This window comes from Arachis ipaensis, chromosome B8 (genome assembly GCF_059453495.1).
Source record: "Arachis ipaensis isolate K30076 ecotype BB chromosome B8, ASM5945349v1, whole genome shotgun sequence".
Taxonomy (NCBI): Eukaryota; Viridiplantae; Streptophyta; class Magnoliopsida; order Fabales; family Fabaceae; genus Arachis; species Arachis ipaensis.
The window spans coordinates 110328450-110334867 of NC_142443.1; the positions used below are offsets into that span (position 1 = coordinate 110328450).

A 6418-nucleotide genomic window follows, 5' to 3' on the forward strand; every position below is an offset into this window, starting at 1 on the left:
GTATGATGGTTTTAGGGGAGTAATGGATGTGAGTGGTGAAGGGTTCTTGGGAAAGGGTGATATAGGATTATGAGGAGGTAAGGTGAGTGGAGGTATGTGGGGATCCTGTGGGATCCACAGATCTTGAGGTGTCAAGGATTTGCATCCCTGCACCAATTAGGCATGTAAAACACCTTTGCATGTAATTCTGGCGTTTAAACGTCGAACTGATGCTTGTTCTGGGCGTTCAACGCCCAGATGTAGCATATTTCTGGCGTTGAACACCAGCTCCATGCTTGTTTCTGGCATTCAGCGCCAGCTCTATGCTCTGTTCTGGCGTTGAACGCCAGATGCTCCTTACTGGCGTTTAAACGCCAGTAAGTCCTTCCTCCAGGGTGTGATTTTTCTTCTGCTGTTTTTTATTTTTCTTCAATTTTTTCAGTTGTTTTTGTGACTCCACATGATCATGAACCTATGAAGACATATAACTAATAAAAAATATAATTAAAAAAATAAAAATTGGGTTGCCTCCCAACAAGCGCTTCTTTAATGTGAATAGCTTGACAGTGGGCTCTCATGGAGCCTTACAGATGTTCAGAGTATTGTTGAGACTCCCCAACACCAAACTTAGAGTTTGGATATGGGAGTTCAACACCAAACTTAGAGTTTGGTTGTGGCCTCCCAACACCAAACTTAGAGTTTGACTGTGGGGCTTTGGTTGACTCTGTTTTGAGAGAAGCTTACTGTGCCTCTTTTCCATGTTTACAGAAGGATGTCCTTGAGTTTTAAACTCAAGGGAGTCCCCATTCAATTGAAGGACTAGTTCAGCTCTGTTAACATCAATCACAGCTCTTGCTGTGGCTAGGAAGGGTCTTCCAAGGATGATGGATTCATCCTCATCCTTCCCAGTATCTAGGATTATGAAATCAGCAGGGATGTAAAGGCCTTTAACCTTTACTAACACGTCCTCTGCTTGTCCATAAGCCTCTTTTCTTGAGTTATCTGCCATCTCTAATGAGATTCTGGCAGCTTGCACCTCAAAGTATCCAAGTTTCTCCATTACAGAGAGTGGCATGAGGTTTATTCCTGACCCAAGGTCACATAGAGCCTTCTCAAAGGTCATGGTGCCTATGGTACAAGGAATTAGGAACTTTCCAGGATCCTGTTTCTTCTGAGGAAATCTCAGTTGATCCAATGCATTTAGTTCATTGGTGAACAGGGGAGGTTCATCTCCCCAAGTCTCATTACCAAATAAATTGGCATTCAGCTTCATGATAGCACCAAGGAACTTGGCAACTTGCTCTTCAGTAACATCCTCATTCTCTTCAGAAGAAGAATATTCATCAGAGCTCATGAATAGTATAAGGAGGTTTAATGGAATCTCTATGGTCTCTAAATGAGCATCAGATTCCTTTGGTTCCTCAGAGGGAAACTCTTTGTTGATCACTGGACGTCCCAGGAGGTCTTCCTCCTTGGGATTCACGTCCTCCCTTCCTCCTTGGATTCGGCCATGATGGTCATTTCAATGGACTTGCACTCTCCTTTTGGATTTTCTTCTGTATTGCTTGGGAGAGTACTAGGAGGGATTTCAGTGATCCTTTTACTCAGCTGGCCCACTTGTGCCTCCAAATTTTTAATTGAGGACCTTGTTTCATTCATGAAACTTACAGTGGCCTTGGATAGATCAGAGACTAAGTTTGCTAAATTAGAGGTATTTTGTTCAGAGTTCTCTGTCTGTTGCTGAGAAGATGATGGAAAAGTTTTACTACTGTTAAACCTGTTTCTTCCACCATTATTAAAGCCTTGTTGAGGCTTTTGTTGATCCTTCCATGAGAGATTTGGGTGATTTCTCCATAAGGGATTATAGGTGTTTCCATATGGTTCACCCATATAATTCACCTCTGCTATTGTAGGGTTTTCAGGATCATAAGCTTCTTCTTCAGAAGATGCCTCTTGAATACTGTTGGATGCAGCTTGCATTCCATTCAGACTCTGGGAAATTATATTGACTTGCTGAGTCAATATTTTGTTCTGAGCCAATATGGCATTTAGAGTATCAATTTCAAGAACTCCCTTCTTCTGAGGCGTCCCATTACTCACAGGATTCCTCTCAGAAGTGTACATGAACTGGTTATTAGCAACCATGTCAATGAGTTCTTGAGCTTCTGCAGGCGTTTTCTTTAGGTAAATGGATCCACCTGCAGAAGTATCTAATGACATCTTAGCTAATTCAGACAGACCATCATAGAATATATCCAGGATGGTCCATTCTGAAAGCATGTTAGAATGACACTTTTTGGTCAGTTCCTTGTATCTCTCCCAAGCTTCATAGAGGGATTCACCTTCTTTCTCTCTGAAGGTTTGAACATCCACTCTAAGCTTACTCAGCTTTTGAGGAGGAAAGAACTTGGCTAAGAAAGCCGTGACCAGCTTATCCCAAGAGTTCAGGCTATCTTTGGGTTGAGAGTCCAACCACACTCTAGCTCTGTCTCTTACAGCAAACGGGAAAAGCATGAGCCTGTAGACTTCAGGATCTACTCCATTAGTCTTAACAGTATCACATATCTACAAGAATTCAGTTAAGAACTGAAAAGGATCTTCAGATGGAAGTCCATGAAACTTGCAGTTATGTTGCATTAGAGAAACTAATTAAGGTTTCAGCTCAAAATTGTTTGCTCCAATGGTAGGGATGGAGATGCTTCTTCCATGTAAATTGGAATTAGGTGCAGTAAAGTCACCAAGCATCCTCCTTGCATTATTATTATTTTCGGCTGCCATCTCCTCTTCCTGTTCGAAAATTTCTGTAAGGTTATCTCTGGATTGTTGTATTTTAGCTTCTTTTAGTTTCCTCTTCAGAGTCCTTTCAGGTTCAGGGTCTGCTTCAACAAGAATGTTCTTGTCCTTGCTCCTGCTCATATGAAAAAGAGGGAACAGAAAAATAATAATAATAGGGATCCTTTTTACCCAAGTATAAAGGTTCCCCTGTGTGTGTAGAAGAAGAAAAGAATTTAATGTAAAGAAGGGAAGAAGAGAATATTCGAACACAGATGGAAGAGGGGGTTCGAATTTGGGTGAGATAAAGTGTTAGTAGATGAATAAATAAATAGAAGGAGATGAGAGAGAAAGAGGATTTTCGAAAATAAAATTTTGAAAAGGGGTTAGTGATTTTCGAAAATTAGGAAAAAGTTAAAATTAAAATTAAAAATTGAAACAATTAATTAATTAAAAAGAATTTTTGAAAAAGAGGGAAGTATTTTCGAAAATTAGAGAGGGATAGTTAGTTAGGTAGTTTTGAAAGAGATAAGAAACAAACAAAAAGTTAATTAGTTAGTTGAAACAAATTTTGAAAATCAAATTTTAGAAGATAAGAAGATAAGAAGTTAGAAAAGATATTTGAAAAAGATAAGATAAAAAGATATTTTTGAAAAGATATGATTGAAATTAGTTTTGAAAAATATTTGATTTTTAAAATCACAATTAATGACTTGATTCACAAGTAATCACAAGATATGATTCTAGAACTTAAAGTTTGAATCTTTCTTAACAAGCAAGTAACAAACTTGAAATTTTTCAATCAAAACATTAATTTTTGATGATATTTTCAAAAATTATGAGATAAAATTAAGAAAAATGAAAAAGATTTGATTTTTGAAAAAGGTTTTGAAAAAGATAAGATTTTTAAATTGAAAATTTGATTTGACTCATAAAAACAACTAGATTTTAAAATTTTTTTGAAAAAGTCAATACAAATTTTCGAAATTTATGAGTGAAAAAGGGAAAGATATTTTTTTGAATTTTGAATTTTTAATGATGAAAGAGAAAAACATGAAAATGATGCAATGCATAAAAATTTTGGATCTAAACATGTGATGCATGCAAGAACACCATGAATGTCAAGATGAACACCAAGAACACTTTGAAGATCATGATGAACATCAAGAACATATTTTTGAAAAATTTTCAAGAAAAGAAAACATGCAAGACACCAAACTTAGAAATTTTTCATGTATAGACACTATGAATGCAAGAATGCATATGAAAAATAGGAAAAGACACAAAACAAGAAAATATGAAATCAAACAAGAAGACTGGCCAAGAACAACTTTGGTGCACGAATTGTGAATCACACTTTTCACAACTCGTACTACTGACCAGCAAGTGCACTGGGTCGTCCAAGTAATACCTCACGTGAGTAAGGGTCGAATCCCACGGAGATTGTTAGTTTGAAGCAATCTATGGTTATCTTGTAAATCTTAGTCAGGAAGTCAATTATGTTTATCAGTTGAATTGCAAATAAACAATAGAACATGGATTAAAGGTTACTTGTTATGCAGTAATGGAGAATATGTTGGAGTTTTGGAGATGCTTTGTCTTCTGAATCTCTGCTTTCCTCTGTCTTCTTGTTCACGCATGCACGTCCTCCTATGGCAAGCTGTGTGTTGGTGGATCACCGTTGTCAATGGCTACCATCCATCCTTCCAGTGAAAACTACGCTCACGCGCTCTGTCACAGCACGGCTAATCACCGGTTGGTTCTCGATCCGGTTGGAATAGGATTTACTATCCTTTTGCATCTGTCACTAACGCCCAGCCTTCAGGAGTTTGAAGCTCGTCACAGTCATTCAATCCTTGAATCCTACTCGGAATACCACAGACAAGGTTTAGACTTTCCGGATCCTCATGAATGCCGCCATCAGTTCTAGCTTATACCACGGAGATTCTGATTAAGGAATCTAAGAGATACTCATTCAATCGGATATAGAACGGAGGTGGTTGTCAGGCACACGTTCGTGGGTTGAGGAAGGTGATGAATGTCACAGATCATCACCTTCATCACAGTTAAGCGCGAATGAACATCTTAAATAGGAACAAGCGTGTTTGAATGGAAAACAGAAATACTTGCATTAATTCATCGAGACACAGCAGAGCTCCTCACCCCCAACAATGGGGTTTAGAGACTCATGCCGTCAGAGAATACAAAGTTTAGATCTGAAATGTCATGAGATACACAATAAGTCTCTAAAAGTTGTTTAAATACTAAACTAGTAGCCTAGGGTTACAAAATATGAGTAGACTATGATGGATGATGCAGAGATCCACTTCTGGGGCCCACTTGGTGTGTGCTGGGCTGAGACTTAAGCAATTCACGTGCAGAGGTCATTTGTGGAGTTGAACGCCAGTTTTTATGCCAGTTTGGGCGTTCAACTCCAGCTTTTGATCCTTTTCTGGCGCTGGACGCCAGAATTGGGCAGAGGACGGGCGTTGAACGCCAGTTTACGTCGTCTATTATTGTGCAAAGTATGGACTATTATATATTGCTGGAAAGCCCTGGATGTCTACTTTCCAACGCAATTGGAAGCATGCCATTTCGAGTTCTGTAGCTCAAGAAATTCCACTTTGAGTGCAGGGAGGTCAGAATCCAACAGCATCAGCAGTCCTTTTTCAGCCTGAATCAGATTTTTGCTCAGCTCCTTCAATTTCAGCCAGAAAAATACCTGAAATTACAGAAAAATACACAACTCATAGTAAAGTCCAGAAATATGAATTTTTCCTAAAAACTAATAGAAATAGACTAACAACTAACTAAAACATACTAAAAACTATATGAAATTATCCCCAAAAAGCGTATAAAATATCCGCTCATCACAACACCAAACTTAAACTGTTGCTTGTCCTCAAGTAACTAGACAAATAAAATAGAAGACTAATAGGTTGAGAAGCAATAATATCTCAGAGTTTTTTTGATTGAAGCTTAGATCCTAATTAGATGAGCGGGACTAGTAGCTTTTTGCTTCTGAACAGTTTTGGCATCTCACTTTATCCATTGAAGCTCAGAGTGATTGGCATCTATAGGAATTCAGAATTCAGATAGTGTTATTGATTCTCTTAGTTTAGTGTGATGATTCTTGAACACAGCTTCTTTATGAGTCTTGGCCGTGGCCCTAAGCACTTTGTTTTCCAGTATTACTACCGGATACATAAATGCCACAGACACATAACTGGGTGAACCTTTTCAGATTGTGACTCAGCTTTGCTAAAGTCCCCAATTAGAGGTGTCCAGAGTTCTTAAGCACACTCTTCTTTTTTTTGCTTTGGACCTTGACTTTAACCGCTCAGTCTCAAGTTTTCACTTGACACCTGCACGCCACAAGCACATGGTTAGGGACAGCTTGGTTTAGCCGCTTAGACCAGGATTTTAGTCCTTTAGGCCCTCCTATCCACTGATGCTCAAAGCCTTGGGATCCTTTTTATTTGCCCTTGCCTTTTGGTTTTAAGAGCTTTTGGCTTTTTCTGCTTGCTTTTTTTTTTTTCTGCAAGCTTTGTTCTTTGCTGCTTTTTCTTGCTTCAAGAATCATTTTTATGATTTTTCAGATTATCAATAACATGTCTCATGTTCATCAATCTTTCAAGAGCCAACATATTTAACAGTCTTAAACAAC

General features: G+C 38.3%; 1 non-coding gene across 1 annotated transcript; it reads left to right on the plus strand.

The window, feature by feature from the left end:
- Positions 1-2257: 2257 nt before the first annotated feature.
- Positions 2258-2361, plus strand: LOC148549244 (small nucleolar RNA R71). The gene has a single exon (XR_015897662.1). It is a non-coding gene; the product is annotated as a small nucleolar RNA R71 (small nucleolar RNA).
- The last annotated feature ends 4057 nt before the right edge of the window (positions 2362-6418 follow it).